This window comes from Triticum urartu, chromosome 7A (assembly GCF_056163025.1).
Source record: "Triticum urartu cultivar PI428250 chromosome 7A, HENAU_Tu73, whole genome shotgun sequence".
NCBI classification, from domain to species: domain Eukaryota; kingdom Viridiplantae; phylum Streptophyta; class Magnoliopsida; order Poales; family Poaceae; genus Triticum; species Triticum urartu.
In genome coordinates, this window is record NC_141879.1 from 23,604,494 (window position 1) to 23,625,676 (window position 21,183).

At 40.4% G+C, this 21,183-nt stretch overlaps 3 pseudogenes; all 3 read right to left on the minus strand.

Moving 5' to 3' along the window:
* Window positions 1–12,253: 12,253 nt before the first annotated feature.
* LOC147957139 (uncharacterized) lies at window positions 12,254–13,260 on the minus strand (annotated as a pseudogene).
* A 1,646-nt stretch (window positions 13,261–14,906) lies between these two features.
* Window positions 14,907–16,041, minus strand: LOC147957140 (uncharacterized; annotated as a pseudogene).
* Window positions 16,042–17,093: 1,052 nt separating this feature from the next.
* Window positions 17,094–18,227, minus strand: LOC147957141 (uncharacterized; annotated as a pseudogene).
* Between the last annotated feature and the right edge of the window lie 2,956 nt (window positions 18,228–21,183).

A 21,183-nucleotide genomic window follows, 5' to 3' on the forward strand; every position in this document is an offset into this window, starting at 1 on the left:
ACACCATTTCGAGACTAAAAGACAACAATGGGGGTTTGGATTGAGGACATCAAAGGTATACATCAAATGACAAGTTCCTACTTTAAAAATCTGTATGCAAAAGAGCAGGGTGTTGACCCAAGTGGAATCCTGGATCTGGTGGTTGAATGGGTTAATAATGATATGAATGAGTCACTTACAAAACCCTACACAGCCGAGGAGATCAGTGACGCTCTGTTTCAAATTGGTCCCCTCAAAGCTCCGGGGCCAGACGGGTTCCCAACCCGTTTTTATCAGAGAAACTGGGGTGAGCTCAAGGATGACGTGGTGAATGCAGTAAAGGAGTTCTTCGAGTCAGGGGTTATGCCTACAGGAGTAAATGATACGGTGGTAGTCCTTATACCAAAAGGAAATGATCCCCATACAGTAAAGGACTATAGACCCATAAGTCTTTGTAACGTTATATATAAGGTGGTTTCAAAGTGCCTTGTCAACCGGCTTCGACCCCTGCTGGACGGAATTATTTCAGAGAGCCAAAGTGCCTTTATCCCAGGCAGGATGATAACCGACAATGCCATTATCGCTTTTGAATGTTTTCACAAGATCCAGGACAACAAGAATGGGAAAGATAACTATTGTGCCTACAAACTTGATTTGTCCAAAGCCTATAATAGGGTCGACTGGACCTTCATGGAAGAAATGCTACTGAAGCTTGGTTTTTGCAGAAGATGGACCAATTGGGTTATGCAGTGTGTAAGGTCAGTGAGATAATCGGTGAGATGCAACGGTGAATTATTAGAACCATTTCGCCCATCCAAAGGGCTTGACAGGGAGATCCCCTAAGTCCATATCTTTTCCTTTTTGTTGCCGATGGCCTAGTACATCTGTTGAAAAAAGAGATGGCTGAGAACAATTTGACCCCCCTGAAGATTGCTAGAAACACCCCAGGTATCTCAAACCTATTGTTTGCTGATGATAGCTTAATCTTCTTTAAAGCCAACTTGGAGCAGGCTGTGGCAATCAAGAGAGCCCTGGACTCATTTCAAAAAAGTACGGGCCAACTTCTTAGTGAGAAACAGAAACAAGAGAAGGAACCAAGAAAATTTTGGGGGTACAGTCAAACTCTTTTGAAAGTAAATACCTCGGGCTACCCACGCCGGAGGGGAGAATGAAGGACGGCAAATTCCAACCCATCATGGACAGATTTGGGAAGAGGTGCAGTGCTTGGTCGGAAAAATTTATTCCTTATTCGGCAAAAGAAGTCCATGTTAAATCTGTAGTACAAGCCTTGCCTGTGTACACGATGAGTGTGTTCATTCTATCAAAGGGATTCTGTGATAAGTATGAGCGGCTAATCAGACAATTCTGGTGGGGAGAAGAGGAGGGCCAGAGGAAAGTGCATTGGATGTCATGGGATAGATTGACTATGACAAAAAGAGCAGGAGGTGTAGGTTTTCGAGATATGCACTTTTTTAATCAAGCGCTTTTAGCCAAACAAGCTTGGAGATTGATCCAAAATCCTGAGAGTCTATGTGCGAGAGTTTTGAAGGCCAAGTATCACCCCCATGGTAGCTTGCTTGATACGGTCTTTGCGTCGGATGCTTCTCCGGTGTGGAGAGCGATTGAGTTCCGGCTGGAACTTCTAAAAAAAGGCCTTATCTGGAGGGTGGGGGACGGAATAAGTATACAAATTCAACGTGATCAATGGATTCCGAGGAAAGAGGGACTCATGACGGCAGCGTTTATTCGAAGGTCAAGAATTCGTTGGTTTAACCAACTCATGCTCCCAGACAGAAAAGAGTGGAATGAGGTGCTAATAAGACAGATTTTCCACGACTTTGATGCTGATGAGATCTACAAACTAGCCATTCCTGCCTCGGATGTAAGGGACTGCATAGCGTGGCACTATGAAAAGAATGGATTGTTCTCGGTCAAGAGCGCATACAAGCTTGTTATGGAACTAAAACAAAAAGGCAGCGACAACCCGTCTAGTTCATCTAGAGATCCGAATGATCGTCGTATCTGGGATTTAATCTGGAAAGCTAAGGTGACAGGGAAGGTGCGTATTTTTGGTCGGAGAATTGCCACAAACACCCTAGCCACCAAGAAGAACAAATGGAAGAGAACCCTTGAGCTGGATGCCACTTGCAAAATTTGTGCCAACGGAGTGGAGGATGAGCACCATGCTGTAGTTGCGTGCACAAAGAGTAGAGCTCTGCGTTTCTCCTTAAGGAAGGAATGGAGTCTACCCGCAGAGGAGAGGTTCAGGTATACCGGTGATGATTGGCTGCAAGTTTTGCTTGACACTGAGTCTGAAGAGATGCGTGCAAAAATCCTCCTGTTGTTATGGCGCTGCTGGCACTTAAGAGAGGACTGCATCAGGGGCCCGGGGAAGGAATCTATCTCGGCCTCAGCCCAGTACTTGATGAAGTACGAGGAGGAGCTGCGTACCTGCGGACTGACTGTTGAATCACGCCAGGGGAAGTGTGGTACTGGCCTGATATCTGCCCAGAACCAGCACACAACACCGTCGAACAGCCAGTAGACTCCCCCTGACCAGGGCATAATCAAAGTCAACACAGATGCATCGTTTATAGCCGAGACAGGAAGTAGTTCCGCAGGTGCGATCGCGCGAGACTACAGAGGTCATGTGTCTGCCTCGATTTGCAAGGTGTTGCCGTCCTGCATCAGTGTGGAGGAGGCAGAAGGCTGTGCAATCCTGGTTGGCCTGCAGGCACTAGCGGACTTGTACAGAGGGCCGATCATACTTGAAACTGACTGTCAGGTTATTGCAAAGGACTTGGCTGCTGGTTGGCAATCGCGGTCGGGTTGCTATGGTCTGCTCGTGGATATTAAAAACGCCATGGCAGGCTTCCAATCTTGCACCATCAGCAGTATTAGAAGAAATGCCAACGCCCTGGCTCATGGCCTGGCAGCAGAGGCAAGGCGTTCTGGAGATAGACTGATGCTTGCAGACGTACCGGACAGTCTTCGTTCTCTCGTGATTAGCGAATGTACTAGTCCTTCAGAGTAGTTTTCCTATTCTGATTCTCAAAAAAAAAAAAACCGTCGCGAGCCGTCGAGTTGTAGTTGTCTCGCTCCCCTATTGGAGCAGACCTAATTCTATTCTACCCTAATAATAAAAGGGCTATTGCTTCTGCCCGTACGTCATATAATTTACCCCTAAAGTTGCTACAAATTACCGAGTATGCCACCTATAAGTCAGAAAAAACGTTTCGTTTTTTCCATCGCAGGTCGCTGCGCTAAATTTGGTTTATCAGCTAGCGAACCTCCATTAACATTAGTAAAGATGTTGTAGCCTGGTGGCTAGAGCGCCACATATCTACCCAGGAGGTGCGGGTTTGAATCCAGTTGTCGCCCTTTTTAATTTTAATTTCCTTTTTTGTTTAATTTGTTTTAGAAATTAAGAGAAACCACAAGGAGTACAAGACCTCTATGTGAGGTAAACACGTTCCCTTTTTGCCAGTCATTATGTACCCTTGGCCTTTTAATGTGGGAGCTCATGTACAAAGTTTTCTTTATCAGTTACTACACCCATGGTGCCAGGGCATGTTTTCTATGTGCCGCACTTCAACTAAAAGTCATCTCAAGTCAGAAAAGAATTTCTTTACTTCCGTAGCTGAACTCGCCAACCATGATTTATCCAGAAAAAAAAATCATGCAACCTTGCAACCACAAAATATGAAGTTTTCCATTTGTACTATCAAATATAAAAAAGTTCTATGTTTATTGCAATCCTCAAGAGAAAAAGTTACTGCCCGAGTGCACTTCTCTACTGCAGATTTGAGTTTATTTTCTTAAAGTTCTATTAGTGTAACTCTTGATTTTTCAACCTATTTTTGTCACTCACTTAGAATTTTAGTTCATATTAAAGATATGCAATCTTTGTTCTCACATATCTCGGTAAAGACTAATTTCAGCTTGACTGCAAATGCATTTTGCAGATACAATCGTCTCTCCCGTTGCAACGCATGGGTCTTTTTGCTAGTCTTATCAATGACAACCAGGAAGCCTTCCTGCACGTGCCCCTAAGGACCAGCATCCTAGAACTGCAGTCATCGCCGTAGGGTCCTTGAATCGATCAGAAGCATTTGACGCCATATGTCGCCATCGCGAACACAGGTGAGAAATCATTACTTCGTCACCCCAAGGAGACGGCAGAAATCTATGTCCGAGCTCCATCAAATACGTTCTAATATACGAACTTAAGGAGAATCGGAGCCCGGAAGACTAACTCAAAGTTGAGACGCTGCCATCCGCCTAAACGCCATCCCTGTGAGAAAAACAACTTGAACTTCTAGCCGGAGCCAAGACATCGGGATTCCCCTTGCGCCATCGACCGCTGGGGCGGCAAGCGAAAGGGCAGAGAATCCACGGGCTGGCCGACAGAGCTGGAAGCGATAGATCTATAGCCGCCACTGCCACTTGCGGACAACCTGATTTCACCAAATTGTTGATGTCATTGGCTCAAAACAGATTTTGCTATATCCGTCGGTGGAGCAACCTTGTTGTGTCATCCTATTAAGGAATTTCAATTGATGCTTAGTGATCACACTGAGAGAAAATTATCTCTTCAATATTCGGTGTCTCAAAATAGACCAATTGCCAATTATATTTGAGATGGGCATCTTATCTTCTCCTATCGGGAGAACTACGTCCCAGTTAATTATTCATACTAAGGCGAAGCCTCCTAACATCAAATCCAACCTGAGCTCGGAATCTAGTGCGGAATACTTATGGCTCCACTCAATTCACCCAATTCGTGGCCCCTCCATTTTTCAAAATTACCATGTTCCAGTGGTAGATGGAACAAACTCCTCATCATGAGCATGCTCATGGGCTCGGTGGTAAATGCATTATGCAGATTGTGCTTTTCAATGGTCATATTTTTTCCATGATTTTCTCAAGGTTCCACATCATACAACTAGCACCTCAGTTCATCATGCACAATGTAGAAGATTTCTGTAGAGAGGAAATTGTTGTTAGCTTGTGTGACAAAGCATGGTTAGTGTTATGTGGCAATACACTTTGTCATGCTTGTCCTCTTGGTACAAAGACCAATTTTACACTTTAATTATACCAAATGCACGTCGTACAACTTTTGATGTATCCCCGTAGTGACCCAGCCTTTGAAGGCCACCATTTGATCAAACGTGAGTTTGGAAAATAGTAGTGCGGCCAATAGGGGCTCCTAAATCACAAAGCATACATGTAGTGCGGGCTGCTGACAAATAGATACGAACCCTGGAATGCTTCTCGAGATATGAAGGTTCTATAATAGAGATGGATCAATTGGCAAGGTGTATGTACAACCATTGTGCGAGTGAGAACGTCCATAGTGACTAGGGATCTGCTAGTGGAGATGATAGCATGACCATAAATACATTTGAGAACAACCATTTTGTCTAAAATAAGTGGAGGGCCCAAGAAACATAAAGGACTATTACTATAAGCGAGATCAATGACCTCCGATATGTTCCATTGTTTGAGTCGGCTAAGCATGACCGGTCAGACTTCCTAATAATAACACACCCTCCGTTCCATAATGTAGTGCATTTAGATTTTTTTCAAAAGTCAAACTTTGACCAAATTTATAGAGAAAACTATTTATATCTACAATACCAAAAATATAAAATATGAAACTATATCTTATGATGAATCTGATGATATATGTTTGGCATTCTAGACATAAAATGTTTTTCTTTGCAAACTTTGTGAATATTTGTGAGGTTTGACTTATAAAAAAAATCCATATGCAGTACATTATGGAACGGAGGGAGTAGGTGCGAAGGGCATTCCTAAGGTAGATTTGGTTGAGTTGAATGGCTATGAATGCAAGGTGGTCACGATTGCACCCGATAGGACAATAATGGAGTAGAACAACCCATCTAGTAGGTCAGCCTAGCCTTGGGGGTCCAAAGATGACATCTAGCATGGAGATGGGGGTTTGGAGCTCCTATCGATGTTTTGCATAGTATCAACTTCAAATTATGCATTAGAGATCATCCATTTATGGATAAAAATTATAGCAATGGACTCCTGTTAAATATATATAATTTGAATACTATTTTCATTCACATAGTACTACTAGAACCATTGAATTCTAGTAACATTGTAAAAATGTTTGTGAAACTATAAACATTATACACAACTGAGTAAGGACTAAAGTATTGCCATCCAAATGCGCATACACCTCAAGAATAATTGATGATGACAAAGTTCATCAACATTTGAAATGAAAAAAGATAAATGTTGTATTTTTCTTGCCACATAACATGCATGAAGGCAATATTGAAATTCTTAGATTGTTTTGCATTGATATTTCTAAACCCTTGAACTTCCTAGTATTCTTTTAGATAGTATAGAAAAAACTCGAAGACCAGCTAGTTTTTACCAAAACTTTCTATGGGATAAATAATAAAAAAGGGCAAGTTGTTTATCGTACCTTCTAAGGTGCTGACAAGGTAGGGGGGGGGGGTGTGTGAAGTGGTTTACACCACAACTACCTTCTATGATGCGGGTCCTGGTAAGATGAGGTCGTAGGAGATGGTAGGGTGATTTGCTCTCTCACTGTGCATTGTGTTGGCTACAGATCCAAGTGGAATCGGGCGTCTTGGCATGCGGTGGCGCCAGATCTAGATAGAGCAGAAGTACTAGTCCACGCAGTTGCCTCAAAGTATGATCTACCGCTGAAACATGGGCGGTTTTAGAGTACCGATCAGCATGGATGTGGAGGGGACAGGGAGGAGAGAGAGAGAGAGAGAGAGAGAGAGAGGTGTGAGCTTTATCATGCTCTCTCTCTATCTCTCTGAGCTGAACAAAGTCCAATGTCCAAGAGTTAGAAAAGGCATCAACATTATATGAGCCATGTTAGGAAAGAGTAAAATTTATACATGTCCTACAAATTTTAAAAATAAAATGTATGCATGTTCAGCTACTACATTGTAGAAAAGCTAGGGCTTGGTAAAAGGATCCTAATGAATCTTACTCAAAGAATAATGGCAGGGATAGTCGGCGAATTCCCTAAGCACGGGTGCTATGGTCATCCTTTTTCCATTTTACTTGCGTGTTACAACATCTTTTTATTTCATCTTGTTTAGACTTTATTGTTATTTTCCTTTTCCTGTTCAATTTCTTTTTAATCGAGTTCATTTTTTGTATCATTCAATTTAACTTTATGACATGAATATAACTTTTTATAAGCAATTCAAATATGTGATGAACATTTCCCAAATACTTGGTAAATATTTTTACAATATGCAACGAATAATTTTCTGAATATGTCCATGAACATCGATTTTTAATACAATAAAACATATTTTAAATGACACATTTTTTAAATATGTGATGAACATTTTTTATATACAGGATGAATATTTTCAGAATATGTGATCACCATATTTACAATATGAGATGAAAATATTTTTAAGATGAACGAACATCTTTTATGTAGCATATGTATTTTTTTTCATTTTTTGCAATATAGTTTTTTGCATTGGAAACGTATTGTACTTCTTAAAAATATGTAAAATAAAACATTCCTAAAAATAAAAATCCAGTTGAAAACTGTACATGGGTCCATATGATTACTTGGAAGCATCATCTACAATCACTTGGGAGGATTAGTGTGTTGAGCATAGAGATGGAGGGGAGGGGGAGAGCATATGTGATACATTTGGAAGAAATTAAGGTTCCGGCTCCGAGTCCTGATTTGCTTGCCATCTACAAGATATGAAAAAAGGATTTTCATCCAATTGGTAGGCATGACCATTCCTTAACCACATCCTCTATGGGTTCACTAACATCGTGGCTGGCTAATACGTTTCTTGCCAAAGAAAAACGGCCACACCAACTTCTTCAAGCCTCCATCTGCCACCCTCACATACTTTGCAGGTTCAGTCGATAGGACGATGGAGTTAGCTTCCCTATTAGAACCAAGTACGGGAAGCGTATCTTCGCAAGGCACCATAATGTCGGAATGTGTGTACAGGTTCATATGGTCTCTGCAAGCAACTTTGATAGTACCTAAAAGAGAAAACTAATGTGCTGAATGCACGTCATACATCTCCTGATGAATCCACGTAATAGCCCAGCCTTTGAAGGCCACCATATCTTGGTTCAAATGTGAGTTTATAATATCATATTGCATCCAAGAGGGGTGACCCAAATCACAAAAACAGGCATCATGGGCCATTGAATAATATATATAAATCCAGAGATGCTTTTGGATATACGAAGGTTCTAGAGTAGAGCTGAATCAATGGGCAAGGTGGAGCTGCAGCGGTAGTGTGTATCAACATGTCCATAATTAATGGGGATATGTGAGGGAAGAAGATAGCATGACCATAAAAGCATTTGACAACTGCCATTTTCCCAAAATACATGGAGGGATACAACAAGACAAAGGAGTATTAGGACATGTGGGATCAATGAGCTCCCATGTGTTCCCATTGTTTGATTTTACTAGGCATGTCTCGTTGTCACAGTTCCTGAATATAATAGATGGGAAGAGCATGCCGAAAATAGATTTCACTGACATGAATGTGGCATACCAACTAGGGCAGGTGGCGATGAATGGAATAAGGTCACAGATTCAACCCAGCAGGACAATGAGGGAGTAGAACAACCCATCTGGTAGGTCCGTCCAACCTCGGGGTCCAAACATGACGTGGATCATGCAGATGGGGGTGTTGGTGCTCCAGTTGATGTTTTGCATTGTATTAACTTAAAGCTGTACATTAGGGATCATCAATTTAAGTATAGCATTTATAGTAATTGACTCTTAGTTAAATATATAATATAAATCACTATCACAACTGTCATTCACCTAGTACTACTACAACCGTTAATAACTATAGCAACATAGTGAAATGTCTATGAAACTAAAAACATAATACATAATTGAGTAAAGATTATAATACTGCATCAAAATATGCATGCGCCGCAAGAAAAATATACCACGACAAATGTCATCCTCATTTGAAGTAAAAAAGGAAAATGTTGCATATTTCTTGCCATAGTACATGCATGAAGGCAATACTGAAATTTTGAGATTTTTCTACATTGATATTCGTAAATCCTTGAACTTTTTTGTATTGTTTCATATAGTATAATTTTTTTAGAATCTACTACTTTTGAGCTAAAATTTTCGTGGAAAAAATAAGAAAAAGGTAAATTTTTCATCATACCTTCTTGGGTGCTCACACGGGAGGGTGTAGTGGTGGAGAATGTAGCTACCTTTTGCGATGCTAGTTATTGTAAGATATGGCCATTGAAAATTGTGATGTGGTTTGTTGCCTCACTATTTATTGTCTTGGCTCCAAAACTGTGACGTATTGGCCCGTGGTGAATCTAGATCTGGACACAACCAGGCTCCTGACGTATGACTCCAAATCTAGATAGAAGTAGAAGCGCTAGCCCAGACAGTTTCCTCGAAGCATCATCTACCGCTCAACCATGGGCGGTTTAGCATAGTCAACATGAATTTGGAGGGGAAGAGGGGAGGAGAGAGAGAGAGAGAGAGAGATAGAGAAGATGTGTAGGCTCTCTTTCCGTGTCTTTAAGGTGAAAAAAGTCTAATGTCCAGAACATGGAAAATGCATCAATGTTATGTTGGAAATATGCCCTAGAGGCAATAATAAATTGATTATTATTATATTTCCTTGTTCATGATAATCGTTTATTATCCATGCTATAATTGTATTGATAGGAAACTCATATACATGTGTGGATACATAGACAACACCATGTCCCTAGTAAGCCTCTAGTTGACTAGCTCGTTGATCAATAGATGGTTACGGTTTCCTGACCATGGACATTGGATGTCGTTGATAACGGGATCACATCATTAGGAGAATGATGTGATGGACAAGACCCAATCCTAAGCCTAGCACAAAGATCGTGTAGTTCGTATGCTAAAGCTTTTCTAATGTCAAGTATCATTTCCTTAGACCATGAGATTGTGCAACTCCCGGATACCGTAGGAATGCTTTGGGTGTACCAAACGTCACAACGTAACTGGGTGACTATAAAGGTGCATTACAAGTATCTCCGAAAGTGTCTGTTGGGTTGGCACGAATCGAGACTGGGATTTGTCACTCCGTGTTAACGGAGAGGTATCTCTGGGCCCACTCGGTAGGACATCATCATATGCGCAATGTGACCAAGGAGTTGATCATGGGATGATGTGTTACGGAACGAGTAAAGAGACTTGCCGGTAACGAGATTGAACAAGGTATAGGGATACCGACGATCGAATCTCGGGCAAGTACAATACCGCTAGACAAAGGGAATTGTATACGGGATTGATTAAGTCCTTGACATCGTGGTTAATCCGATGAGATCATCGTGGAACATGTGGGAGCCATCATGGGTATCCAGATCCCGCTGTTGGTTATTGACCGGAGAACGTCTCGGTCATGTCTGCATGTCTCCCGAACCCGTAGGGTCTACACACTTAAGGTTCGATGACGCTAGGGTTATAAAGGAAGCTTGTATGTGGTTACCGAATGTTGTTCGGAGTCCCGGATGAGATCCCGGACGTCACGAGGAGTTCCGGAATGGTCCGGAGGTAAAGATTTATATATAGGAAGTCCTGTTTCGGCCATCGGGACAAGTTTCGGGGTCATCGGTATTGTACCGGGACCACCGGAAGGGTCCCGGGGGCCCACCGGGTGGGACCACCTACCCCGGGGGGCCACATGGGCTGTAGGGGGTGCGCCTTGGCCTACATGGGCCAAGGGCACCAGCCCCAAGAGGCCCATGCGCCTGGGGAAACCCTAAAGGAAGAGTCCCAGCAGGGGAAGGCACCTCCTAGGTGCCTTGGGGGGGGGGGGGGGAGGACTCCTCCCCTGGCCGCCGCCCCCTTGGAGATTGGATCTCCTAGGGGCTGGCGCACCCCCCCCTTGGGATCCCTATATATAGTGGGGGTAGGAGGGCCTCTCAAACACACCTTTTGCCTTTGGTGCAGCCCTCCCTCTCTCCTAAGTCCTTCTCCTCTCCCGTGGTGCTTGGCGAAGCCCTGCAGGATTGCCACGCTCCTCCATCACCACCACGCCGTTGTGCTGCTGCTGGATGGAGTCTTCCTCAACCTCTCCCTCTCTCCTTGCTGGATCAAGGCATGGGAGACGTCACCGGGCTGTACGTGTGTTGAACGCGGAGGTGCCGTCCGTTCGGCACTAGGATCATCGGTGATTTGAATCACGACGAGTACGACTCCATCAATCCCGTTCTCTTGAACGCTTCCGCTTAGCGATCTACAAGGGTATGTAGATGCGCTCTCCTTCCCCTCGTTGCTAGTCTCTCCATAGATTGACCTTGGTGACACGTAGGAAAATTTTGAATTTCTGCTACGTTACCCAACATGTTATATGAGCCCCGTTAGTAAAGAGAAAATTTATACATGTCATACAAATAAAAAAACTAAAATTTGTAATTTTTCAGCTACAAGCTTGTTGAGAAGTTCAGACTCAGTATAAGGATCCCAATGAAACCTACTCCTAGCACCAGTAGGTGGATAGTCTGCGAATAGCCTAAGACATGCTATGGTCGTCCTTTTCCCCTTTTTTCTTGTGTGTTTAAATGACTTTTTTCTTCTGGTTTAGCCTTTCTTTTTTCCTTTTCCCGTTCATTTTGTTTTTCGTTTATCAATAGATTGTACTTTTCTAACTTTATGACATAAATATAAGTTTTTAGCCATGAAGATTTTTCAAATATGAGTTGAACAATATTTGTTTCTTTTGTCTCATGCATGAAATTTTATTACATTAATATTAACTATACATAATTCAAATATGTGATGAACATTCTCCAAAAACATGATAAACATTTATAATATGCAATAAATATTTTAGAAATAGTAGATGATTTTTTTATGTTTTTCATATAATAAATCATATTTATACATGACACTCTTTTAAATTGTGATGAACATTTTTTTAAATTGGTGATGAATTCTTCTAGAATATGTGATGTCCATAGTAAAAATATGAGGTGAACATATTTTAAATATGGATATACATATTTTTATTCATTTTCTACGATATGTTGCCATTTAGAACATTATTTGCATTAAGAACAAATGTGAAATAAAAAAAAATAGAAAATGAATATCCAGTAGAATATTGGATATGGGCGCATACAGTTGCTTGAATGCATTGTCTACAGTTAGTTAGGGAGAGTTAGGGTGGTCGATGCGAGGTGGAGCGAAGGGGGAGGAAGAGACCATGTGTCATGAGATGAATAAATTAAGGTTCTATCTCCCAAATGAAAATACTCGAGAATTTTCATCGAACAAGTAGATATGGCCACCTTATAACCCCATCCTCTCTGGGTTCACTAAGCATTGCTAATAAGTTTCTCCCCAAAGAAGACCACCCACTTCTTCAAGCCTCCATCTTTCACCCTCACATACTTTGCAGGTTCAGTCGAAAAATCATTGGGGAAGGTTGCCCCGTTACAACCTTCTTGGAGAATGTGTTTTCACAAGCCACCAAATCTCTGGAATGCATGTGTGGTTCCATATAATCACCATAAGCGACTTTTAGTACCTCAACCAGAAACTGGCGTGCATAATGCATGTTGTACATCTTTTGATGTATCCTCGTATTGACCTGGCCTTTGAAAGCCACCATCTCTTGGATATAATGTGATTATAGGAAATCGGAGTGTAACCAAGAGGGGCTTCCAAATCACCATGCGTACAGGGAGTACAGGCCGTTGAAAAATAGGTATGAATCTGGTGACGCTTCTAGAGATATGAAGGTTCTATTGTAGTGTTGAATCAATAGGCAAGGTGGATATACAATCGTAGTACGAGTGAAAATGTCCATAGTGACTAGGGATCTAAAGGGTAGAATATAGCATGACCATGAATACATTTGATAACCATCGTTTTGTCCAAATTACTTTGATGGCTCAAGCGACAAAAAGGAGTACTAGGATATGTGGGAGCAATGAGCTCCCATGTGTTTCCGTTGTCTGAGTTTGTTGAGCATGTCTTGTCGGCACAGTTTCTTAAAATAATAGGTGGGAAGAGCGTGAAAAAGTTAGATGATTCTGATGAATGCGGCATACCAACTAGAGTAGGTGGCTATAAATGCAAGAAGGTCATGGATTCAACCCAACAAAACAATAATGGAGTAAAATAAGCCATCTAGTAGGTCTGCACACCCTTGGAAGTCCAAACATGACACATACAAGGGAGGTGAAGGTGTTGGTGCTCCAGTTGATGTCACATGGTATCAACTTCAAATCCAGCATCAGGTATTGTCAATTTGAGGATAAAAATTATTGCAATGGAGTAAAATAAATATATAATATAAATATTATTTTCATTCACCAGTAGTGCTCGAACCAATTATAATTATAGTAAAATGTTAAAAACTTTTGTGAAACTATGAACATAATGCGAGATTGAGTAAGGACTAAAATATTTCCATCCAAATGTTCTTGTGTATCAATAACAATCATGATGATAAATTTCATCAGCATTTGAAATAAAAAGGAAAAAGTTGCCTTTTTCTAGCCACAGAACATGCACGAGGCAATATTGAATTTCTGAGACTGTTTTACATTTATATTTGTAAACCCTTAAACTTTTACGTATTATTTTATTGTATAAAATTAACTCGAGGATCAACTACTTTTTACCTAATTTTTTCGTGGAAGAACAAAAAAGGGTAAGTTGTTCATCATACCTTCTTCGGTGCTCACAAAGGAGGGTGCAATGGTGGAGATCGCAACAACTTTCTGTGATGCTAGTTGTGATAGGATGTGACCGTTAGGGATAGTGGGCTGCTTTGCTCCCTCACTGTTTAGTGTGTTGGTTCTAGATCTAGGTGGAATCAGGTGTCCAGGCCTATGTGGTGGCTACAAATTTAGCCACAACTATGCTCCTGACCTAGGACTCCGGATCCGGATGGATGCAGGAATACAAGCCCTCGCAATTAACTCAAAGTATCATTTATCACTCAATCATGGACGTTTTTAGCGTACTTAGCATGGATACGGAGGCGAAGAGGGGAGAGCTTGTGTGGCGAAAAGGAGGGACAGAGAGATAGGGAGAGAGATAGAAAGAGAGGGACTCTGAGGTGAACAAAGTCCAATAACCAGAACTTGTAAAAGGCATCAACCTTATATGAGCCATTTAGGAAATAGAAAAATTTATACATGTCCTACAAATTTTGAAAATAGAATTTATAAATTTTCTACTACAACCTTATAGAAAAGCTAGGGCTCAGTAGAAGGACCCCAATGAATTCTACTCCTAGCACCAGGCGGGGAATTGCCGGTGAATTTCCTAAGCGTCGGTGCTATGGCCATCTTTTTTCATTTTTTCTTGTATGTTTAACATTTTTTGTTTCATTTCTTATGGTTTAGAATTTGTGATTTCATTTTCCTGTTTATTCTCTTTTCCATTTATCATTTGAATTTTTTTACTTTCTGTTATTCTAACTTTATGACATGAATATAACTTTCATCCATGAAGACTTTCCAAAAATGTGAGTTCAAAATTCTCCAAATACGCGATAAAGATTTTTTTGAATATGCAATGGATAGTTTTTTGAATACTTGATGAACATCCTTTTTTTCCCAATACACTAAAAGATATTTATGCATGCCATACTTTAGAAAAAATGTGATGAACACTTTCCGAATACATGAGGTATTCTTTTGGAATATGTGATGACCATATTCAAAATATGAGGTAAACATATTTTTAATAAGGACGGACATCTTATATGCACGAACATGTACATTTTCTTCATTTTTTCTGCAATATAGTTGTGCCATTCAATGTTTTTATTTTCATAAAAATATATAAAATAAATAAATCTAAAAAAATGAAAATCCGGTTGAAAACTGGACATGCGGCCATATGATTTATTGGATGCATTGTCTACCAATCAGTTAAGGAGGATTAACATGGTCATTGGAGAGTTGGAGCTGAGGGGGAGGAAGATAGCATGCATCACGAGAGCAAAAAAATAAGGTTCTGGGTCACACTCCTCATTTTTTTGCTATCTAATGGGTATGAAAATACTTGAGATTTTTAATCCAACTGGTAGATATGGACACCCCATGACCCAATCCTCTCTAGCTTCACTAAGCAACGTGGCTGGCCAATACATTTCTCGCCCAAGAACAATGCTCACTTCTTCAAGCCTACATCTTCCACCTTCACATATTATGTAGGTTGAGTCGAAAAGTCAGTGTAGAAGGCTTCCCCATTAAAACCAAGTAGGAGAAGCTTGTCTTTACAAGCCTTTAAATTACTATAAAGCATGTACAGGTACATATAATCGCTACAAGTACTTCAACAAGAAACTGATATGCCAAATGCATGTTTTCAATATTTTGATGTATCCTCGTAATGACCCAGCCTTTGAAGGCCACCATCTCCTAGATCAAATGCGAGTTCAAAAAATAGCAGTGCAACCAATAGGGATCCCAAATAACCGAGCGTATAGGCAGTGCCGACCGCTAACAAATAGATATGAATTTGTTGATGCTTCTGGATATATGAAGGTTCTATAGTAGAGCTCAGTTAGTTGTCAAGATGGAGCTACACTCGTAGTGCGAGTAAGCATGTTCATTATGACTAGGGGATCTGCTGAGGGAGAACATATCTTCACTATGAATACATTCGACAAGTACCATTTTGTCCAGGATACTTTGAGGGCTCAAGCTAAATAACAGACTACTAGGATATGCAGGATCATTATGCTCCCTTGTGTTTCCATTGTTCGAGTCTGCTGCGCTTGTACCATGGGAAAGTTCTTAGAAGTAATAGGTGGGAAGTGTGTTCCTAAGGTAGATTTAAATTATATAAGTGCGACATACCAACTTGAGCTGGTAGCGATGAATGCGGGAAGGTCACAAATGGAACCCGCCATGACAATGATGGGCTACAATAAGCCACGTCATAGGTTTGCCCAGCCTTGGGGGTGGAAACATGATCTGGAGCATGGAGATGGGGGTGTTGGAGCCCCAGTTAAAGTTTTGCATGTTGTCGACTTCGAATAGTACAATAGGGGTCATCATTTGGAGGGTAACAATTATAGTAATGGACTCTAGTGGAATTTATAAGATAAATTGCAGTCACTACTTTCATTCACAAGTACTAATACAACCATTGATAATTATAGCAACATAGGAAACATTTGTATGAAACTAAAAACATAATACACAATTGAGTATTGCATAAAAACAACTCGAGAATCAACTACTTTTTATCTAAGACTTTTGGGAAAAGATAAGAAAAAAGGGGCAAGTTGTTCATCATACCTTCTTCAGTGCTCACAAGGGAGGGGTGGAGTGGTGGACATCACCACTACCTTTTGTGATACTAGTTGCGGTAATATGTGAACGTTGGAGATAGTGGGGTGGTTTTCTCCCTCAATATTCATTGTGTTGGATGCAAACCTAGGCGGAATTGGCTGTATTGGCCCGTGGAGGATCAAGCTCTCTACAAAACTAGGCTCCTGACCTATGACTCCAGATAGGGATAGAAGTAGATGTAGTAGCCCACATAGTTTGCTGAAGGCATCATCTACCGCTCAACGTGATATGGAGGGGAAGAGGGTAGGAGAGGGTGTATGACAAGAGAGACAGAGAGAGAGAGACAGAGAGAGAGAGAGAAGTAGTGCGCGCTTTATCGAGCTATCTCTCTATGTCCTTAAGGTGAACAAAGTCCAATGTCCAGAACTTGGAAAGGCATCGTCAGTGTTATATAAGCCATGTTAGAAAAGAGCTAAATTTATACATGTCCTATTACAAATTAGAAAAATAAAACTATAAATTTTTGGTTACTACATTCTAGAAAAGCTAGGGCTTAGTAGAAGGATCCCGATGGATAGGCGATGCAATCTTTTGGAATATGTGATCTCCACGTTTAAAATATTAGGTGAACATATATTAAATATAGATGTACATCTTATATGCATGAACATGTACATTGTTACATTTTTTACAATATATATCTTCAATTTAAAATTTCATTTAATTTTTAAATGTATTTAAAATAAAATAAAATCTAGTTGAAAACCGTACATGGACCCATACAGTTGCTTGAATGCATCGTCTGCAGTTAGTTAGGTAGGATTAGGGCGGTCGACACAGAGGTGGAGGGGTGGGGGTGGAAGAGAGCATGTGTCAAGAGAGGAAAAATTGGAGGTTCTGGTTCTCACATGAAAATAATGAAGAATTTCATCCAACCAGTAGATATGACCAACCCATAAACCCATCCTCTCAGGGTTTAGTAAGTAGCGTGTCTAGCCAATACGTTTCTTGCCAAATAAGAAACCCACTTCTTCAAGCCTCCATATTTCACCCTCACATACTTTGCAGGTTCAGTTGAAAAGTCAATGGAGAAGTCTTCCCCATTACAACCATCTTGGAGAACATGTCTTCACAAGCCACCAAATTTCTTGAAAGTGTGTGCGGGTCCGTATAATGGCCACAAGCAACCTTTAGTAACCCTACAAGAAAGTGATGTACCAAATGCATGCCATACATCTTCTAATTTATCCCCATAACGACCTGGCATTTGAAGGTCACCATGTTTTAGATCGAGTGTGAGTATGGAAAATCGCAGTGCAACCAAGAGGGGCTCCCAAATCAGCTAGCGCACATGGAGTGCAAGTCACTGACAAATAGATATGAATTCGATGATACTTTTGGAGAGATGATTATTTATTCTATATTAAAGATGAATCAATTGGCAAGGTGGAGCTTCAACCGTAGTGCGAGTGAGAATGTCAACAGTGACTATGGATGTATCAAGGGTGAAGATAGCATGACCATAAGTACAGTTGACCATTACCATTTTGTCCAAAATACTAGAAGGTCTCAACTGACACATAGAGTACTAGGGTATGTGGGATCAGTGAGCTCCCATGTCTTTCCATGGTCTGTGTTTTTAAGCATGTTTGGCCCGCGCAGTTCCTGAAAATAATAAGTGGGAAGAGCGTGCCCGAGGTAGATTCTATTGAGATGAATGTTGCATACCAACTAGACCTGGCGGCTATGAATGTAAGAAGTTCGCGCATTCAACCGAGTTGGACAATAATGAAGTAAAATAACCCATCTAGTAGGTCCTCCTATCCTTGGGGTCCAAACATGATGTGAAGCACGTAGATAGGGGTGTTGGCACTCCAGTTGATGTTTCACATGCTATCATCTTCAAATTCGGCAACAGGGATAGCCAATTTGTGGCTAACAATCATAGCAATGGGGTCCAGTTAATACATAATATAAATACTACTTTCATTCACCTAGTTTTACTTGAACAATTAATAATTATAGTAACATGTTTAAAATACTTGTAACTATAAACATAATACACAATTGAGTTAGGACTAAAGTATTACCATCCAAATATGCATGTGCATCTAGAATTGTCGATGATTAAAAATTTCATCAACATTTGAAATAAAAAAGGTAAATGCAGCATTTTTTCTTGCTATGGAACATGCATGAAGGCAATATTGATGTTTTCAGATTATTATACACTGATATTTGTAAACCCTTCAATTGCTGCACATTCCATATATAGTATAAACAAAGCTCTACTTTATACAATTTTGCGGTGGAAACAACAGATAAAGGGTAAGTTGTTCATCATACCTTCTTCAGCTCTCACAAAGAAGGTTGCAGTGGTGCAGATCGGACTACCTTGTACGATGCTAGTCGCCATAAGATATGAACTCCCATGTTTTTCCATGTTCTAACTTTGTTGAGCATGTCTGGTTTGCATAGTTCCGAAAAATAATAGGTGGGAAGAGCATGCCTAAGGTAGATTAGATTTAGACAAATGTTGTGTACGAACTAGACCTGGTGGCTATGAATATAAGAAGGTCAAGGATTCAACCCAAAAAGACAAAATGGAGTACGATAACCAATTTAGTAGGTCCTCCTAGCCTTGGGGGACAAACATGACGTGAGTTGTTTTTTTGTCTAAATACATTAAAACATATTTGTGCACGACACATTTTTACATATGTGATGAACACTTTCTGAATACTCGAGTTCTTTTGAAATATGTGATGATCATATTTAAAATGTGAGGTGAACATATTTTGAATACTGAACAAACATCTTAGATGCACGAATATTTATATATTTTTTAATTTTTTGCAATATAATTTTTCCATTCGATTATTTATGTTTGAAATTATATAAAACAAAAAATCCAAAAAAATGAAAATCCGGTTGAAACCCGTACATTGGCCCATATAGTTGCTTTGGTGAATCGACAACCAGATGGTTAGGAAGGATTAGTATGGTTAGCGGAGAGGTACAGCTGATTGGGTGGAAGAGGGCATGCACAACTAGAGGATGAAATTAAGGTTCTAGGTCACACTCCTCATTTTTGCTGCTATCAACTGGGTATGAAAATAATTGAGAGTTTTCATCCAACTAGTAGGCATGGACATAGCATTACCCCATCTTCTGTTGGTTCACTAAGAAACATGTCTGGCCAATATGTTTCTCGTCAAAAATTGACACCCACTTCCTCAAGCCCCAAGCTTCCACCCACAAATACTTTGTAGGTTCAGTCGAAAAGTCGATATAGTAGAAGGCTCCTTATTATTACCAAGTAGGAGAAGTCTGTCTTTCCGTGACACCAAGTTACTAGAAAGCGTGTACGGGTACATATAATCAGTGCAACCAACTCTTAGTACCTCAACAAGAAACTGGTGTGCCAAATCCACGTCTCACATATTTTCTTGTATCCTCATACTGACCCATCCTTTCAAGGCCCAGATCTCCTAGATAAAATATTGATTCATAAAGTCATAGTGCAACCAGGAGGGGTCGCAAATTGCCAAGTGTACAGCTGGTCCTGGCCGTTGAAAAATACCTATGAATCCGTTGATGCTTTTGGATATATGAAGGTTCTACAGTAGAGCTGAATAAATTGCCAAGATGGATTCACAGCCGTAGCAAGAGTGAGCATGTTCATTGAGACAAGGGATCTTCTAAGGGAGAACATATCATGGCTATGAATATATTTGACAACTACTGATTTGTTCAAAATACTTGGAGGGCTCAAGCGACACAATGGAAGTACTAGGGTGTGTGGGATCAATGAGCTCATGTGTCTTTCCATTGTTCAAGTCTTCTGAGCTTGTTTGGTCCTCAAAGTTTGTAGAAATAATAGGAGTGAAGTGCATGCCTATGGCAGATTTAACTTACATAGTTGTGGCATACAAACTAGGGTTTGGTCATCAAAGGTTACTATTTAATAGCCTCTAGTTAAATATATAACATAAACTGCTATCACTATTTTCATTCAGATAGTAATTCCACAACCAATCATAATAATAGTAACATGGTAAAAATGCTTGTAAAACAATAAACATAATACACAATTCAGTAAGGAGTAAATTATTTCCATGCATATATGCATGAACTTCAAGAAAAATGGACAACGTTGAATTTCATCAACATTTGAAATAAAATAATACAATTGCTGCATTTTCTTTCCTTAGGAGATGCATGAAACTGATACTAAAATTTTGAGATTGTTTTACATTGATATTTGTAAACCCTTAAAATTTTCTGTATTCTACTATATACTATAAGAAACTCAAAGATGAACAACTCTTTAACTAAATTTTTCATCGAAAAATGGCAAGTTCTTCATCATTCCTCCGTTAGTTATAACAAGCGAGGGTATAGTGGAGGAGACCGCAACTACATTCCGTGATGCAAATTGCAGTGGAAGTGGTTATTGCACACAGTTGTGGCTTCACTCCCTTATTTTTCATCGTGTTGGCTCACGGTCTAGGCAGAATCAGGAGTCTTGGCCTTCGATGGCTCAAGATGTTGATACAACAAGGATCCAGACCTATGACTCCAGACGTGGACGAAAGTAAGAGTACTAGCCTTAAGTTGCCTCAAAGCATAATCTAGTGCTCAACCACGGGCGGATTTAGCATAGTTAGCATGGATATGGAGAGGTTCGGGGTGGAGCGTGTGATGAGAGAGACAAAGAAAGAGAGAGAGAGAGAGAGAGCTTTTTCAGGTTCTCTCTCTATCTCTCTATGTCTTTGAGGTGTACAATGTCTAGTGCGAAGAACATTTACTTACCTTGCAAATTTTATAAAATAAGTTTATAAATTTTCCACTACTACCTTGTGAATAATCTAGGGCTCTCTAGAAGGATCCCAATGAATC